The sequence below is a fragment of the Nyctereutes procyonoides genome, unplaced genomic scaffold (assembly GCF_905146905.1).
Source record: "Nyctereutes procyonoides isolate TBG_1078 unplaced genomic scaffold, NYPRO_anot_genome, whole genome shotgun sequence".
In the NCBI taxonomy this organism is placed as follows: Eukaryota; Metazoa; Chordata; class Mammalia; order Carnivora; family Canidae; genus Nyctereutes; species Nyctereutes procyonoides.
The window spans coordinates 51094358-51114213 of record NW_026575042.1 but is presented as its reverse complement, the minus strand read 5'-3'; the positions used below and the strand labels follow the sequence as shown (position 1 = coordinate 51114213).

Genomic DNA, 19856 nt, shown 5'->3' with positions numbered 1-19856 from the left:
TTAATGATCCATTCTTCTGCATAATCTAAACTGACTGGTTGGTTGATTTTCAGTGATTCTTCAGCTCTCATCTTTTTTAAAAAATACTTTTTTAAAAATCTCCTTATTGATATTCTTAGTGAGTTCAATCTCTCAAATCCAGCGAGTATCTCTATGCCCATCCTGTGTTCTCTTGATCAGGCCTATTGCTTCTGTTTGTTTTGTTTTGTTCTTTTCCTGTAGTTGTATTTTGCTCTTTCATTTGGGAGATCTTTGTTTCCTCGTTTTGTCTGTGTTTGCCTCTATGCTGCAGGTAGATCAGCTATGTCCCCTACATAATGACCTTGTGTAGAAGCGATTCTGCGGTTCCCTGTTGTGCAGTCCCCCTGGTCACCAGAATCAGGTGCCCCTGGGTATTCCCGGCGTGGACTGCATGCCCCCTCTAAGTGGCTGCTCTGACTGCTGCGGGCATGCTGGTGGGTGGGGCTGTCAGCCCAGCCAGCTGGAATAACCCTGTTTACTCACTGCAGCTGCAGTGCTCAGGGTTGGTTCCCTGTGCAGCTGAGCGGCCTAGCTGCAGCGGCGGTGGGGTTCCCATGGGGTGGGGCTGGCATTCAGTCTAACCGTCTGCAGTGAGCCCCTGTGGGAGCTGCAGGTGCACCAACCGCCCTTCCTGCCCCCGTGAGGCCAACTATGCTGTGGGAACTGGGGGGGTAAGGGTATGTGTGGTCATCTCCCCCCCTTCCCGCAGGGCAGGAGTCCCTGTAGAGGGTCGCGGGCCCCAGCCAGTGTTGTCTGCCAGCGGTGGCAGCAGGGCAGGAGTCAGCTTGGATGGGCAGCTACCAAAGCCAGGGGATTGGGTGGGGAAGGTCTGCAGGAGAATGCCGAGGCGGGGCACGCAGTGCAGGCAGATAGATGCAGGGGTCAGTACTGGCTCCTGCAAGTGCCTAGCTGTCTAGGCCCAAGGAAGCCAAGAAAGATGGCACCGCCCACACTTTTGTTTCCAGAGAAGTCTACTACAGCCCCCTGCCCCTCCAGCACATGTTCTAACATTAATGAATGAAACTCCTTCATATACACCCCAGGCACTTTTTGCACCACTGCCTTGGTGCTATGTCAGGTTCTTGAAGGGCAGAGACTGGGTTTCCCATCATTCTCCAGCTCTCCCAGAATTAAGCAACTACGGATTCTTAAAGCCCCTGGTGTTAGCCCTGTAGGTTTTTTTTTTTAAGATTTTATTTATTCATGAGAGACACACAGAGAGGCAGAGACATAGGCAGAGGGAGAAGCAGGCTCCATGCAGGGAGCCCAATGTGGGACTCGATCCCAGGTCTCCAGGATCACACCCCAAGCCGAAGGTGGCGCTAAACCGCTGAGTCACTGGGGCTGCCCCAGCCTTGTAGGTTTTAAAAGCCAGAAATTATGGGGTGTCATTGTCCCAGGGCAGGTCCCCAGAGGGTGGGGATGCCCAGCGTGGATTGTGACACCCTCACTCCCCGGTGCCTGTGCTGTCCCTCCTGTTTGTGGTTGGTCCTGCTGGGGTTTGGTGCCCCTCTTACACTTTCTCGTGTGGCCCTCTCTCCACGACTAACAGTGGAGGATCTTTTCTGCCTGTCATCGGGGCATTTCCAGATTTGGTTGTAACCGATGCATTTGCTGCCTCAGTGGGTCCATGGCACAGGGCAAGCTTGGGCTCTTCCTACTTTGCCATCTCCCCCCACACACCCTCCCACACCTTTTGATATGTTTTGACAAACTTTCCCAAATCAAATTCTCAGATGAAGTCCTACTGACTACAAACCAACTTTGAAATTCATCGGAGGGCCCATGAAAACATTTAGAAAAATCTGTCCTCCCCAGAAAAGAATGACTAAACTAATTAGGCTTCTTTGGTGTATTAAGCGACATGGGAAGCATTGTCAAATAAACCGGGATAAGAAACCTTCTTTGATTATATTTGTGTAGACATATGTTGTTAAAACAAAGGTTGTAGAAATTGTATAAAATTCCTAAAAATCTGATACATCCTGGTATATTATCACTTGCAATGTTACTCATCTTGAAGTGTTGCATGTCACAAATAACCAAATTTTCTTTTCAATTGTGTTATAATTAACTCTCAGATAATTGACCACTGTCCTTTTTACGACTTGTTATTTGCAGGTAGCTATACTTTCACTCAAAAACTTTTACAAAAGTGTTCTTTCAAAAATGCATCATTTTCAAGAACATTCATGAAAAATCTCTAGAATACAGATTTCCGATCATCTTAAGATCATAAAAGTGAACTAGTAAAGATTTCCAGATTTAATTAAAATACAGGATTCAAGCCAAGCAAAAATTAATTACATGGGACTGAATATACTGACGAAGACTATAAGTTGTATGACTTTTGGTGTGAAATGTTGCTGAACCTTTTATTCTTTTTGTTTTTTAAAGATTTTATTTATTTATTCATGAGAGACATGAATAAATATCTTCTCTTGGCTTCAAATAATATCTTTTTCTTTCTGTTGTCGCACCCATTACCTGTTCTAGTTTTACACATCCCATCATGTCATATTCTGTATTTTTCCCCTGACTCCAATAGGTTAAGGTTAGGTGAGGTTTGGCTTAGAGTACACAATGCTGGTCCAGTTTCCCATATTATTTGTAACTAGTCGAGGAGGCCTCAAGGCCATAGTCCTCAGTACTTGCACGATAACTACGTCCAAAGGTCGAGCGCTACTAGAGTTATTTTGGATCCGTTCCACCCGCACATCCTTAGGTACGTGTTTTCCTTCTATCCTAAGGCAGCGCTCTGTGGTACTTTGATACTGAGAAGCCACCAAAGGGTGGTGGTACCTCAATGTCACGTTTCCTCCTCCAAGAGCCAATACTGTATTTTTACAGTCGCCCATTGAGTCACAGCCCTGGGAACGTGCGGTATCTACTTCACTTCTGCTTGGATTGTCTGTTATCTCAGGTGGCCACTCCTGCCCCAAGACTATAGCCGTCCCAAGAACATTCCACATATCATCCGATCTTAATGGCAACCATTTTTAATCTACATTCCAAGAAACGCATCTTTCAGGGCGCCCGGGGGGCTCAGTTAAGTGTCTGCTTTCAGCTCAGGTCATGATCCCCAGGTCCTGGGATTGAGCCCCGAGTCTGCTTCCCCCTCCACCCGTCCCCCGTGCTCATGCGCTCTCTCCCTCTCTCAAAAAGTCTTTTAAAAAATATTTTATGTCCTTTTTAGTATTATATTAGTATTAGCATTTTCTGCTTTATATCGAATTTCCATTGCTCTACTTCGGTGTGAAATTCGTTTGTTTTTTAATATATTGCTAATGTTATCCAGTTATGTGCCCAACAGTGACAAAGCTGCCCTTGTGAGTGTGTCAGATTCAGATTGTTTGGTCTCAAAATTTCTGAAACAATGCGATTTGATCACGTTGGAATTGAGAAAAAGCAGCAACTGTTGTTCTTCAGGTAAACTTCCTGCCAGTCCAATAAGGAATTGTAAGGGTTTCTTTGCTTTTTAGTGAACCTTTTATTGCATAGTTATAAACGGCGCGGTAATAGGGAAGGATGTCTAAAACTGAGGACAATTTGGTGATCTGTACCTGGTTGAAAGTCCTGAACATAAAATTTCAAGTTATAGGAAATTATGTCAGTTCGCATCACCATGGGCTCCCATATCCTTGGGGCAGAAGTCTGTGGTGGGACAGAGAAGCCGGATGTGTGCCACCGAAGACAATGATACGTGATATATGCTAAGTTTCCTATGTGTCCTCCACATTCCTTACAAGCTGTCACTTTTTTCGAAGTCCGGAAATGGTGCCCATGGATCTGTTCTTGATTCTCTAATAGTTGACAATGGATTAAACAGTGTAAGTGGAGAGTGTTGTAAATGGTCATTTTCTTGGCCTATTCATAGTTGAATATGTAGTAGCCCCTTCAGGGTATTCAGATGCTGCTCTTTTAGGATAAACTGCTCCCACACAAAGTAAATCAGATATTAAGAAGGCGTCGTTTTCAGTGTCTTCCATGAGCCCAGTATTGCACTCAACTCAGTAAGCTAAGGGAAGAGTGCGGTCCACACGCCTGGACTTGGCCTAGGCACTGGGTCATGTTACCCAGAGACAGTTACTGGGTCACATCAGTCTTTATGATCCACGTCAGCGTCAAACGGGAAGCGTTGATCAGGATCCTCACGGACTCTCGTGGAGATTGAGTGGAGGTTACCACTGCCTCATCAGCTTTTCTTAGTATTTGGTTTCTCCATTGATTGAAGTTTTCCCAACAACTAGATGGTGCTGAATAGTGAAGGGAGGGGTGGAAAGGCTGAGCTTGGTGACGCCAGCCATGCAGTTAAGTCACCAGTCACAGTGAGGGTGACCAAAATGGTGATCCATGGAAGACGAAGAGGATAGCATGGACTTGAGGTGTATCTGGAGGAGAATGTTCCAATTTGGAACAGGGGCATGACTGCTTTGCTGGAGAGATCAGAGAAGTATTCAGCGCTTTGCGGAGTCTGGTATACAAAGTGAGCGTCAGAAAGCAAGAATTCCTGTCCCCTCCAAGGTCCTTCGAGCTGAACTAACAATCAAAAGGACATGAGACAGATTAACAGGAGAACGTGGGATCTAATAATGTATGTATGGGAACGCACATAGACATGGCAGTTCCAAAGACCGGCAAAATAGGTGTCATTCAGAACTGAGAAGGGGGCGGGGACCTGGGATTTTGGAGGAGAGGAGTGCAGGTCACAGAGGGCAATATGAAGGTGGCTGTTTGGCAATTAGATGTTTGCCCTTCCATGCAGATGAGCATTCACATAAAATTACTTCCGTTAATAACCCTTATTCTAGGAAAGACCACCAATTTAGATTCTTCTGGGTGCTTAAGGGAGGGACAAAAGTTTCCTGACCCTACATGAGCTCCGGTGCCTTCAGAAGAAAATAATATGTATGCCAACGTGCTGCATTCTGGGGTGACCGTCCTGAACCCCTTCTTGAAATAGGCAAAAAGTATGGCCGGCAGGCAGCAGGCTATACCGACCCATTTAATATTTATAGGGTTAAAGAGGCACAGCAGATTCATGACTGCAAATATAGTACCCTACAAATTTCTAATTCTTTTTTTTTTTTTTCAAATTTGTAATTCTTCTTGCCATCTAAGGAAATCTCTCGTTGATATGGCCATCGTTGACCATCTTCGTGCAAACATATTTGCTCTGCATTATACTATGCTAGATGTTAGTCTAGTTCTGATACTACACAGAATGATGTTCTACGTGGCTGAAAATTTTATAGACTCATCATATTATGGTCTTTATTTTGATGTAATAACCTTCTCCTTTGGTCACCAAGTATGTTTTACTATGGCAGGCCTATGGTCTTCTCAGTACTATAGAGACTGTGTTTCGTAATTAGTATTATTACAAATTTCCTTTTACTTTAGATTCTGGAGTGGGGTTAATGCTAATTCCTATCTCTATCTGCGGCAATACTAATTCAGTAGGAGTTGCTTTCATCTTCTCTAGATCTGTAGGATGGAGATTGCAAGATTTCATGCCTAATTGTCAGTAAGCAACCTAAGGTTTGCTTACACAAACCACGACACCTTTCAATCGACCCAGAGGCAGTTGGGCTGTACAATAAGAGGAGTTCCATAGTAGGCCTCGTTCCTCAGCCCATCCTTACATTAGTTTTTCTGTGAAGTAGGTGCCCGGGGAATACCGAAGCGAGCAATCCAGATTTCTAAGTCTCAAATAGTGGATTTCTTTTTTTTGGATTATTTTTTTATTATTTCTTCTGCAAAGAGAGAGTAATCTATGTGTCTATAATGGTGCATGCTTATAGCTTATTCTCTGCAACGGGTCAGGGTTCCATGGAATTGGTTTGTATAATTTGGAAAGGTTTGTTACCTTTGGCCTTACCTGGATGACTCCATGTCCTGCTGAATGAATGAATGAGTCCTCTAAGCTTCAACATGTTGATAATCCTCACGTTTCCTAATTTAAAATTGAGGCTACTTGGTAGTTATATCCGGGTTTCTTTTGTCCAACCACGTTCCAGTGCCACGTCCGCCAGCATGACCTCCTTGGTGAGGGGCCCACCCAATGATCCCGTCAGTCGGGATGCTGTGTGTCCGTGTTTTGTGTCTCGTTGCCCTTCTTGTTTAGATATGGCTATGCTTTGACTTGGTTTCCTCCGTAGCCACGAATCCTTGTGTTTTTTCAGATAAATTATAGGAGTCTTGGCTGCTTGGGCTTTCTAGTGCGTTTGTCTACCTGGTTATCAAACTTGGCTACTTCAGACTTGACCTTCTGACATGCACACACCTGCTTAATCACCATGGAGATGTCGTCCAGCGCTATTCCCTGCCAGATGTCCTTACTAGGCCTTCTATCCTATGTCGCAGTCCTTTCCTGCCACGGGCTGACCAAAGAGCTACTCATGTACCCACTGTCCTGGGCCCAATCTGCACATAGACGCCTCCTTCTGATTTTCCGAGCAGACTGTCCAGTGGCCAGTTGTGTGGCTACCAACTCAGTCTATCGCACTGATCGTCCTGAGCCTGCGTCTGTCCGACCAGCCCCAGTTCCCGAGGCCACCGAGTGGCAGCACACGCTGGACGCCAGCGGGGAGCCCTGTGCCCTGAAACCCTGCGTGTGGACTGCTGTGGACCAGGGAGTCCTCCGGCCACTGCCCAGGCTACGGCTGGAAATCCAGCTGGCATGGTTGGGGCTATTCGGGTCACACAGTGGACCCCCGGCTGCAGGCCCCACGCAGGTGGGTACCAGGTTGAGCTAACGGTTAATGCTCCAGAACGGGTCTCCTTTATTTGTCAGGGCTGTTTTCCCTGCTGCCGAAGGCCTGGTTGGAGTTTTCGTCTAAGTGGTTTCTCTCCTGTCCGTGGCCCTGTAGTTCCCGGGGCCCCTGGACGCCCAGGTGAGCCCCTCAACCGGCCCATATGTGTTGGCAGAACGTGGGACCTTCAGGGTAGAGCCCAGGTGGGTAAACCTGGAGGTTCTGTGGTGGTTCAGGCCACAGTGCTGCTGCTGCAACCTGGGGAGAGCAGGGCGCTGGGTTATACTCAGAGTCCTCGCTAGCTGGTGCCAACGTCTTACACGTTCTTACAGCATTTTTGAAATACATAGAGGCTGGGTCTCGAGTCTCTATCCATCTAAATTCCCTGCTCTTCCTCTTTAGTCCATAAATGCATTTTTTTATTTTTTTAAAGATTTTATTCATTTATTCATGAGAGAGAGAGAGAGAGAGAGAGAGATGCATAGATAGAGGCAGAGGGAGAAGCAGGCTCCACGCAGGGAGCCTGACGTGGGACTCGATCCCTGGTCTCCAGGATCAGGCCCTGGGCCGAAGGCAACACTAAACCGCTGAGCCACCCGGGCTGCCCTAAATGTGTTTGAAGATTGCCCCCCAGGGTGGTTGTGCTGTAGCCAATAGCCAAACAGGCCTATCGGTCTCTGAGCTGCTGCTCTCGCGGTAGGAGCTGACCTGCAGCCATGCAGCTGACGACTGCGTGTGCTGTCCTCATGCCCCCAGAGGCCCGGATGGTGCCTGCAACGCCTACTGTGGCGTGGGGCTCTCTGGACCTCGCCTGGGTCAAGTTTCCATTTTCTGAGTGTAAGGAATCCAGTTAACCCTATTTTTCCCCGAGCCTGTTCCTTTTCCCCCGTTATCTGCATAGGTAAGGATGTCCTCAGCATAGGGAACAGTGGTCTGTCATCACAGGCCTGGGTGTCCGTGTTAGGAGGCGGTGGCTCTTCCCGGGCTGCTGAGGTGAGCCCGTGGTGGCCCAGCACACGGTATCGTCCGCCCTCCCGCGGGAACGCACTCGGGGGTTGGCTCTGCTCATCGCTGGACCAGCAGGGACCGTGTCCCGTAGTGTGTCACCGTGTCATGAAGTGTGCGTCCAGGGGTGATCGGGTTATGACCCTGCTATATCCCAGAGTGCTCCCTCGGTTGGGGACAGTGTGGAAGTCCCTACACCATCCTGGAAATCTCCATGGCCCGTCGGGCTTTAGCGGTGCACACTGGGTTACCAGGCAGTGCACTAGCAGGCACGCTCATTTGTTCCTTCGGGGGTTCCCGGAGGTTTCCCTGACTTGAGCACGTTCCATGACCTCCACGCCAGGAAGGTCTTCTGTGTGGGGGAACTATAAGGCGTTTAACCCCAGTGGGTGCTCTCTCATCTCTTGTTAGGAATCTGCACACCCATGTCCCGGAGGTTAATGCTCGTCCTGATCCCTCAGCTAGCACCCTTCCGGTGTTAGCTTTCCTTAGGTTCGTGGCCTGGCCTGGCCTCATCGTCGGGAGCCTCCATCTAACGACGTAGGAGCGTCTGTAGTCTTTTCACTTACAAAGGGGTTTCTATGGACTTGGCCAGAGTCACCCATGCGCCACTGTGGCCAGTGCGGGCCCGGAGGGCTCAGGGCTGTGTTCCACTTTAGCCATCAGTGACTTGTCTAGTCCTAGGATTAGGCTTTATCAAGGGGTTGGTGTTGACGGTTCGTGGGTTAATGGGTCTAGGTGTTTGTGTTCTCTTGGTCTATTTACACTGTTGGCTCTTTCCATTTCTCTGTGCTGTTGTAGTTTCCGGGGTGTCTATTTGGGTTTCTAGCTTTATAATGTTGTTCAAGTGACGTGGTCTGAATGGTTTATGTGCCCAGAGGGGCTCTAGCTGCAGGGCTCCATGGTCTGTCTATACTCGCAGAGGCCCGTCTGTCTACACACATGACTCTTCAGGGTAGAGCTCGTCTCCTGACTTCGTTCCTCAGCTGGTTTTACCAAGCCAGTCGGTTCTCCAGGGTCTCTGGCACCTGCACACGCTGTAATAACGGCTGCCTGCTGGGGTTGGGGGGGCAGCTTTTAGGATGACTTAAAATCTGGCCTGTGCCCCTGCCTGGCTGGGGGCGGGGGGGCGTCTCCTTTGAGTCCGAGCCAGTGCCCTGCTTTCGTTAGTGTGGCCGTTCCCCGAAGGGCCGTGCAAGGAAGGGCCGTGCCACACAGGCCGCTTAGTGTCCCCGTGGCTGCTGCCCCGGCCACCAGGGGCCCTTGTGATTGAGGAGCAGCCCCTGCAGATGCTCAGAGGTCGCGAGCCCAACCTGCACAGTCTCTGCTCCGGTGAGGGTCGGGCCTGTCCTCCTTCGGGCCCTCACTCTCAGAGCCACTCGAGCGGGGTCCGGGTCCACTTCTGCTTTCGTCACTTCTTGCCCGTTTCGTGTCTCCCTTCAGTCACTCTGATTGGTTCCATGGTAGCGTTTGTTGTGGTTTTGTCTATTTTTGTGGGCCTAGCGCGTGGTAAGTTAGCTCCCGGGTGAGAAGGCTTAAAGTAGTCCTTGTCCTTAAGGCGTGGACGGTGCCCTCAGGAGCAGAGGGATCCGGGGTTCCTCCTACACTGGAGACACCACTTCTTGTGCTGGTACCTTTCTGCCTGTTGGCAGGGTACTTTGTGCTTCTAATAAGTGCACTGAAAAGGGGTTTTTATTGCTTTTTAAGAATATCGAGGCTGTAACTCACTGGGTTGGGGAATAGGCCAACATCTGGAGTCACCTTAATTATAAGTTTTATCTGCACCAGGTCTTCCATAGGTCCCCAGGGACCCTCAGGAAGTGTATCGTAATCCAGTCTACCTCTCTGCCACCTCTTGGGCCATTTTGTTCAGGAGAGCGAGTGAGGCCACATCTGCCACCGCCCCCCTGTATTTGTTCAGTGTGCAAGAACAGGCGTTACTAGTCACCTCATAGAGCATTACAAGCGGTTTTGTGGTAAAGCAATATTAACTGCTGCGGCCAGTACTAGATCCAAACTGAACAGTTTGATAAACTTTGTCCATCAGAAGCTGTTCGTAACTTCAGTAGAATGCCGTAAGTGGTAAACAGTGTGTTAAAAATTTGTGAGTCTGGTTTGGGCTGTACCATAGTTTGGTCAATTATACATTTAGTGTAATTTGTCGACCTGTTTCGAATTCGGCATGGAGTGAGGTACGGCGTGGAGTGCTAACCGGGGAAGTTTGATTGCTGGGAAGCCCAGGACCCCACTGGTACTGTCACCAGCTTAAACTTGCTGCCACGGAAAGATTTTTAGGAGGTTTCCTTTGCTCTGGCGGCTGTGCAAGTAGCTGGGGACTGGCCTGGCTCTCCAGCCCTGGAGGGTCTCGGCTCCCCTAGCCCGGCTGAGGGGGTGCGTACGGGCCACGTAGAGTCATGCACGTCAGGGAAGCCAAGGACCTGAAACTAGACGTGTCAGGAGAACACAGGTTTCAAGAGTGGGTTCTTGGGGGACATAACCTCTGCCTAATTTCAAGTCCTTACTTAAAGAATGAACGTTTCCTCTGGGTCTTTTCATAAAAAGGCTTATTTGAGTTGCTACGGAGACTTAAGATCCTACTCATAAATGATGGATCCTTTAACTATATTTGAGGGTAAAAATGTTTTACGTTGAGTTCTTAATTGTCATCTTGTAGCCACACCCACGTTCACGGGCCCGATGTTCATCAAAGTCCAGCAGTGAGGCCCTGAGCATGTATGTGGCAAGAGTTTATTGGGAAGGCAGCCAAATGGGACGGGAGAACAGGTTTCAAAACCATCTCTCTGAGATCTCGGGGATTTTTATTTATTTTTTTTTTTAAGGGAAGCAGGAAAGAGCGTCTGGGCAGATGGAGGCGAGCTCTGCGACTCCAAATCAGACAACGGAAGTAACCAAGTCCAGGACGGTTAATGTCGTTAATGTCGGTCAGTTGGTCCCGACTGGTTCCGGCCGGCGTCTTGACGAAAACCTGAGTGCCTGCAAAACCACTAAATTAGCACTTAGCTGTCACGCACCAGGCAGGAATATTACAGGAACGTGGGGGCCGACAGCATTCCAAGAGCAAGCCGACTTGGGGAGGAGTTGCCCCTTCGCTTGGGTGCCGGTTGCCTCCGGGTTCCCGTCCTAGTAGTGGAACCGGCTACCCCGAGGGACTCTCCCTATGAGCTGGAAACCGAGATTACGTGGACTTAAGACAAGAAATTAATTTCTACATGCAAAGTAAATTCTCCTTCTCAAGATCTGGCTCCCAACTGCCTGTTTTTAAGAACTTGCCTTTCCTCACACACACTGTCTGGCCTCATCTATAGGCCCCAAATAGACCAGTAATAGGTAAATGCTTAAAAGCCGGGAAGAAAATTTAGCAGAACCTGTTCCTTACCATTTTATTTATTTTTTCGACTTTTCAGGGCTCTGTGATCACAGGCTGTCCGCCTCAGACGTCTTTATGCAATGTCTTTTGCAAGATATACCTCTCGGGAAAGAAAAAAAAAATATGCCCTGAACAGCAACCGATCTTTAAAATGATAAGACCCTTTTACCTCCACTTTAAGAAGATCCTACCAAATTTAGAGAGAAATTGGATGGATTAGTAACCATTCACAACCCCTTCCTCACAAAGGAAACCGATGACCAAAATTTCTTAGTCCCTCCTCCCTTAATCTGCTAAAGACCAATATTGAGGGGCTGATAGAAACCAAAGTTGAAATTTATACTCAGAAAGAAGGCTTTTGTTAAAATGCTTTATACAGACTTTACAAAGACCTAAATCTTTTTATTCTAATTTTAGTTAAAGATTTCCCAGATATAAAGCAGCAAACTAAAGAAAAGTAGGTGAGTCCCTTATTTTTCAGGATGTAATACAGTTCTTCAGGGAAATTAGAAACAATGGTTCTTATCTTGCCAATCTTTACAGAGCAGAAATGCAACTCTAGAAACCACTCAAAGCCCATCTGTCTTTACTAATCCCAAAGCTTGCCTATTCCTTTCAAATGTTTCTAGGTATTATAGAAGATCATGATGTAGGATGAAAATTATGCTATACTTTGAGGGGGGGGAGGAAATTAAATAACAAATACCTCAAAACTCTTGGAACAAAAATTATAATTTTTAAGTGTTTATTTCTTTTAAATTCTTAAAATTTTTAAATTCTTTTAATTTAATTAGAGATTCTTCTAATTCTTAAGAATTTTTAATTCCAGCTAACATACAGTGTTTCAGGTGTACAATTTAGTGATTCGACACTTCCATATAACACCCAGTGCTCATCACAAGTGCCCTTCTTAATCCCTACCACCTGTTTAACCCATGCGCCCCGGCCCCCCAACCATCTCTTTGATCTGTAAAGAGTCCATTCCTGATTTGTTTCTCCCCTCCCTCATTTTTCACTTTGCTCATTTCTTTTATTTTTTAAATTCCACATATTGGTGAAATCCTATGGTATTTGTCTTTTTCTATTTCACTTAGCATTATACTCTATAGCTTCCTCTATGTTGTTGGAAATGGCAAGATTTCATTTTTTTATGGCTGAAAAATACTCCATTATATATATATATACACACACACATGTATTATATGTATATATACTCCATTATGTATAAATTCCATTATAAATATATATATTCCATGTGTGTATATATATGTGTGTATATATATATATAAAATGAAGCCACCTCCTCTTTATCTATTCATCAACTGATGGACACCAGGGCTGCTTCCATATCTTGGCTATTAAAAATAATGTCGCTATACAGACGGGGGGTGCATATATTCCTTTGAATTAGTGTTCTTGTATTCTTTGGGTAAACATACGGTAGTGAGATTAATGAGTCATAAGGTAGTTCTATTTTTAACTTTTTGAGGAACCGTAGTGACTATACCAGCTTGCATTCCCACCAACGGTGCAGGAGGGTTCCTTTTTCTCCACATCCTCCCCAACACCTGTTGTTTCTACTGTTGTTGATTTAAGCCATTCTGATAGGTGTGAGGTGATATCTCCTTGTATTTTTAATTTGCATTTCCCTGGTGGTAAGTGATGTTGAGCATCTTTTTATTTGTCCGTTTGGCATCTGTAGGTTTTCTTTGAAGAAGTAAGTGCCCATTTTTCATTGCATTATTTGTTTTTTTTTTTGGTGTCGAGTTATAGAAATTCTTTATATATTTTGGGTACTGAGCCTTTATCAAATCTGTCATTTGCAAGTATCTTCTCCCATTCGGTAGGTTAGCTCTTAGCTTTATCTGGTTTTGGTATCAGGGTAATGCTGGCCTCACAGAATGAAGTTGGAAGCTTTCCCTTCCTCTTCTATTTTCTGGAAGGGTTTGAGAATAGATATTAACTCTTCTTTAAATGTTTGATAGATTTCACCTGTGAAGCCATCTCGTCCTGGATTTTTGTTTATTGGGAGTTTTTTGATTACTGATTCAATTTCATTACTAGTAATCAATATGATCAAATGTTCTGTTTCTTTCTGATTCAGTTTAGAGAGGTTATGTTTTTAGGAATTTATTTCTTATAGGATGTCCAATTTCTTAGCATATAATTTTCCATGACCTTCTCTTATAATCCTTTGTATTTCTGTGGTGGTATTTTTCCTCTTTCATTTTTAACTTTGAGTCCCCCCTTCTCTTTTATGAGTCTAGCTAAAGGTTTATTAATTTTGTTGATCTTTTTAAAGAACTATCTTTTGGTTCCATTGATCTGTTCAATTGCTTTTTAATCTATTTCATTTATTTCTGTTATAATCCTTATTATTTCCTTCCTTCTGCTAGTTTTGGGGTTTGCTTGTTCCTCTTTTCCCAGCTTCTTTAGGTATAAAATTAGGTTGTTTGAGATTTTTCTTGTTTCTTGATGTAGGCCTGTATGGCTGTAGACTTCCCTCTTAGAATAGCTTTTGCTGCATCTTAAAGATTTTGGACCATTGTGTTTTCATGTTCACTTGTCTCCATGTATTTTTTTAAAAGTTCTTCTTTGATGTCTTCATTGACACAGTTGCTGTTTAGTAGCATTTTAATTTCCATGTATTTGTATGATTTCCAGAATTTTGGTTGCATAGAATTGTGATCAGAAAAGATGCATGTTATGATTTCATTTTTTTTTAATTTCTTGAGACTTGTTTTGTGGCCTAATGTGATTTATTCTGGAGCATTTTCCATGTTCACTGGAAGTGTGTGTATTTTGCTGAGTATTTTGTTAAATCCTTCTGGTCCAATTTGTCATTCAAAGCCACTGTTTCCTTGTTGATTTTTGGTCTGGGTGACCTATCCATTGATGAAAGTGTGGTGTTAAAACCCACTACTATTATTACATCACTATTAATTTCTTCCATTATGTTTGTTATTAGCTGTTTTATGTATTTGGGTACTCCCATGTTGGGTGCATAAATATTTGCAATTGTTATACCTTTTTTTTTTAAAGATTTTATTTTAGAGATGGGGCGAGATAGAGGGAGAGAATCCTCAAACAGACTCCTCATTGAGTGCAGAGCCTGATGCAGGGCTCGATCCCAGGACCCTGAGATCATGACCTGAGCCAAAACTGAGTCATCTGCCTAACCAACTGAGCCACCTAGGCTCTCCTACTATTGTTATACCTTCTTGTTGAACTGTTCCTTTTATGATTATGTGGTATCCTTCTTTGTCTCTTGTTACAGTCTTTGTTTTAAAGCCTATTTTGTTTGATGTAAGTATTGTTATTCCAGCTTTCTTTTCGCTTCCATTTGCATGATAAGTGCTCTCCATCCCTTCCGTTCCAATCTGTATATGTCTTTAGGTCTGAAATGAGTCTCTTGTAGGCAGCATATAGATGGGTCTTCCCATGTAATCAATTTATCACCCAATTTTTCTGATTAGGTAGCTTAGTCCTATATTCAAAATAATTATCAAGAAGTATTGCCATTTTGTTACTTGTTTTATGGTTGTTTTTGTAGTTCCTGTTTTTTCCTTGCTTTCTTGTGGTTTCATGATATGCTTGAATTCCTTTCTTTTTAGTTTTTGCATATCTGACAGATTACCATTAGGTCTGTGGTTTGATTTGTGGTTACCATTAGGTTTATATATAATATCCTATGCATATGGCAGTCTATATTAACTTGATGGTTGCTAAAGTTTGAACCCATTCTAAAAGCACTAAATTTTTTATTCCCTCCAGCCCACATTTTAGGTATGTTTTCATACTTTACATCCTTTTATTTTGTGAATGCCTTGACTGATTTTCATGGATATATTTGATTGTACTGCTGTAATGCTTTAACCTCCATACTGGTTTTTTAAGGGATTAATATACTATTTTTATCATATTTATATGTACCTGTGAAAAATTTCCCTTATTTCTTATTCTTCCTATGTTCTTTCCTTTCCACTCAAAGAATCCCCCTTAACGTTTCTTGTAGGTCTGGTTTAGTGTTCATGAATTTAACTTTTTTTTTTTTTGTCAGGGAAACTTCTATACTTATATGCTATCCAGCAAAGCTATCATTTTTTGGCTACAGATGTTTCCCTTTTAGCATTTTGAGTATATCATGCCTGAAGTCAGTGGATAGTCTTGTGGGGTTTCCATTGTATGTAACTGTTTTCTCTTGCTAATTCTAAAATTCTTCATCAGAATTTTTTGCCATTTTTAACTATTATGTCCTGGTGTGGACCAAATGAGGTTGTATTTGTTGGGGGCTTTCTGTGCCTCCTGGATCTGGATTTCTGTTTTCTTCTCCAGATTAGGGAAGTTTTCAGCTCTTATTTCTTAAAATAAACTTTTTGCCCCCTTTTCTCTCTCTTCTTCTGGAATCTCTATAATGTGAATGTTATTATACTTGATGGTGTCACTGTGTTGCTTCAACCTATTCTCATTTTCTAATATTCTTTTTTCTCTTTCCCATTCTATTTAGTTGCTTTCTATTACTCTGTCCTTCAGGTCACTGATCAATTCTTCTGCATCCTCTTGTCTACTAGTTAATTTCAGTTGAGTTCATCTCTGAGTGGTTCTTTCTAATATTTTTTTTTGAAATCCTCTACTCTTTTCTCAAATCCAGTGGGTATCTTTAGGACAATTACTTTAAATTTTCTGTTTGGCTTATTGCTTATCTCCATTTTGTTTAGCTCTCTTGCTGTGAGTTTGTTCTGTTCTTTCATTTGGGACATATTCCTCTGTCTTCACATTTTGTCTAACTTTCCGTGTCTATGTGTTAGGAAAGTCAGCTATGTTTGCTTTTGAAATTAGTGGCCTCTGAAGAAGAGGTCCTATAAGTGCCCTGCAATGTGATGTCTCCTATGCAGCAGAACCTAATGCTTCAGGGTTATTGGCTATGTGTGTTGTGTGTAGCCTTCTTTTGTAGGTGAGATGTGTTTGACTTCAGTCCAGTTGTCTTCAATGGCTCTTTGCCTTTTATGGGCAGGTTTTGGTCACTATATGGTTAAGGGGCCAGTCTGGGGCCACCAAGACCAGATGCCGCCCTCAGCTCATTTGCAAGAACTGTGGTTGCACTGAACTGCAGCATGTTCTCCCAGCATGGTCCCCGGAGAGGTTTTGTTGGTGAGTAGGGCCTGCAGTCAGACCATATGTCTGCTCCAAGCCCACTGCTGGGGCTGCAAACTAATGTGTGTGGTTATTTTCACTTTCCCCAGAGCAGGAGTCACTGTGGAGTGGTGCTGGCCACAATCAGGTCTGCTTGCACAATGCTTTGCTTGTGGTGCCACTTTGGATGGACTCTTGCCAAGTGGAGCAGATTGGATGGGAGAGTTTGCAGGATAAGATAAGGGTGGGAATCACAATGTAAGCAAGATTTGCACCCATCTGCCTATGGGAAAATACCTGGAGCCATTTTGGAGGAACTCCTGCCCAGTATGGCTAGATGGGGCATATTCATAGGAAAGAGTGCGGGTGGGGTTTGGGCTGGAACCTACAGAGGTCCATGTACTTAGGCATTCTCGATGTGGCTTCTTCTCTGAGATTAACTATGAAAAGTCTGTTCTTTCAGTCCTTGGGTGGTTTTCTGGGACACTTACAGGGAGGTGGGTATAATCTAGGTGTATCCATGGGATGAGGTAAACCTAGGATCTTCCTACTCTGACATCTTTCCTGTAAGTTTGATTAGGTTACAGAATTTTCCTACAACAAAACAGTTGAGAGTGGCTGACTGATATCTTGTGAAGTTTTTGTGGAGAAACTATTTTAAAAGTTTTACCTACAGTGTTTTTGGTAACCTGAAACCTTTGCTAAGTGAGGAGTTAATCTAGATATTCAATGAACTTATCTCCCAATAAAATAAACTTAATCTCTAGTAAAGTTTTTTTTTGTGGAAAAAAAACTATTGGAAGATTATGATTTTATTTATTGGAAGATTATGTTATGAAGAAGCACATATTTCTAGAGATTGGCCAATTCTGAATGTATTCATCAATCTAAAGATGCATTAAGTAAATTAATTGCTCATTATTTTTCAGTATAAAGTTTCTAAGGGTTAAAATTATAATTAATATGTGATATTATGTAATAAAAAGAAAAGTAGGACATGTGTTTTTTTAATCCTAAAATGAGACTAATTATTTAAAAAGGAAAAAAAACAGGTAAGAATCTAAATGTAGGGGGAAAAAAAGCCTTGAAAGGTTTGTAAAACAGGGAATCTTTAAAATGAATTTTAATGTGTGGTTATGCTGGATTTGAGTTTTAATATAAAAAGGTAGAACAAAACTAAAATTCATTTTTTGTCTCTGTTTCTTAAAGGTTTTTAACTTTTAATATAATCTATTTAGAAAAACAAAAGGTGTGTTTTGTCTTCAAGTCCTTGATTACTTAGAAAAAAATTTGCCTGTGAAGTCTTTGCCACTTTAGTTAAATGGATAACCAAGCATTGTTTTATAATCTGTGATTCTGTTTAATGAAAAGTCTGAACTTTTTTTTTTGACAAACCTCCCAAAATCAAATTCTAAAATCAAGTGTTTTTGAGTTTGAAATTTCCCACAGGATCCCTGCAAGATTTCAAGGATTAATTCTCCTCATAAAAGAAAGATGTTAATTATGCTTATTTGGTACGTTAAATTACGTGGGAATCATTGTCAAATAGGTGATGCCTAACCTTCTTAGATTATATTTCCATAAATATGATTAAGATAAGTAAGCTAGAAGTTACATGAAACTCCTAGAAAGCTGATATATCCTGGATTATAGTATAATTCTATGTTATATAATTCTAATTATTATCTTGAAGTGCTGAGCATCATAGAAATTACCCAGTTTCTTTGTCAATTGCATTGTAATGAATTCTAATCAGATCTTTAACCATTACCATTTCTAAGTCTTTTTGTCATTTACAGACAGTTGTTTTACCTTGATGCTTCTGCAAAAGTGCTTCATCATCAAGGAGATTCAAGGAAAAGACTGATGACTGTAGAATACAGGTCTCTAATAACTTAGATTATACCATTGAACTGAGTAAGAATTTAGAGAACGAATGGAGAAACTCATGGCTTCATAAAACTAACAGAAGATCAAGATCAACAGAAACTACAAACAGGACTCGATAAACTGAAAATTATAATCTTTATGACTTTTTGTTTGACATCCTGCTCTTTTTTAAATCTTTTTTCCAGATATAGGAAAGCCTTTCCACAGAAATTTGATAAATTATACATCTGTAAGCAAAATGAAAACATCTGTCTTCTACCTGATTCCCCCAGAATTTGGAAACTCTCAGTGAGTAGTCATAATTACTCACAGAGATACATCACTCATGGTCAGTAAGAATCTGTTTTCCTTAGGACATAGTTGGGAGCACTATGTCCCAAGGTTTTTAAACCCAAAGGTCTTAAAAACCTGAAGGTTTTTAATAAAAACCTTTTATTACTAAGGTTTTGACTGGAATGTCATAGTTAAGAGAGATCTGCAAAGGCTCACATGTGACCAGACAGCTTTAAGGAGCCAATAAAGTACCTTAGAAATCTCAGTGTGATACCTTGCTTATGGGGTTTCAACATCCTTCCCAGGTAGGTAAAGAAGGTCATTTCCAGGCAGGTGTGGGAACCTCAGGACATTTTGGGGACTCTGATAAGAAAAAAGGTAACCCAAATCAGAAGGTATTGAGGGCAAAGCATGATGATTTTATTTCTTAGCCTCAAGAGACTCTTAAAAATTCAGTCTGTGCTGCCTTATGAAAAGTTCCAGCAAAGCAGACTTAAAAGAGCCTATATGACCACTTACTACTCACTGCACTTACATAATCAAGCTAAATTCACTGAAACCGGCCTTATTTGCAAACAAACCAGTCTTCCTGTGGTTATAATTGGTAGAAATGGGAGTGATTATAGAAAAATTGTTTTAAGTGAAACTAAGTGAACTCTTAGATACTGGATTCCAGTTCTTGTTACTTGTATTTGAGGTTTTGTTTCCTACCTGGAAAGTAGAGCCTGAAATCTTACAGATTTTCAAATGTCTGGTTACATCTTTCCAAAGTAACACTTCTGATGAACTCCCATTGTTTGGACTTGAAATCATTGAGAAATAAAATGTCCCCCCTTTTTTTGAAGCATTGAAAGCTGAATATGAATGACATCATGGGACCAGAGAAATCAGCACAACAGCCTCTGTATGGATAATCTTTGGGTGACCACGCAGAGGCCAGTACAAAGATCGCCAGGACATTTACACTGCAACCAGAGAGATCTGACTGTGGCTGCCTGCCCTTGTCCAGAGCTGCTTAGAAACCAACGTCTAGAAACCTCCACTGGTTACCCTCAGAACTGAGAACCTGGTTTATACTTTGCTCCAATTAGTAACCATTATTTTCCCTTTATCTCTGTAGAAATGACTTAATACTTGATTACTTGAACCATAGACCTAACTTAGGGAACGTAACTGTGAGACCATCTCCTGAATTGAGTTTAATGAACTGTGTCCTTGTCAGGACTGAGACCGATTCAACAAGATGAAAAATTCTCCAGGCTCAGTATGTGAACCTTCCAGTAAAGTTCCAGAAGAGGGAACCATCAGGACCCAGGGCTGGCCTGACTCTTGCTTTTGGCTTGGGTCATGATCTCAGGGTCATGAGATCGAACCTCTGTATAGTCTCCTGG

General features: G+C 43.0%; 1 long non-coding RNA gene across 1 annotated transcript in view; it reads right to left on the bottom strand.

Annotated features, from left to right (window-relative positions):
* The window catches only part of LOC129507028 (uncharacterized), a 73913-nt gene that overhangs the window by 9940 nt on the left and 44117 nt on the right, over positions 1 to 19856 (bottom strand). Inside the window, exon 4 of the long non-coding RNA XR_008663915.1 lies at positions 18740 to 18828. This is a non-coding gene — a long non-coding RNA (uncharacterized LOC129507028). The remainder of the gene's footprint in view (positions 1 to 18739; positions 18829 to 19856) is intronic.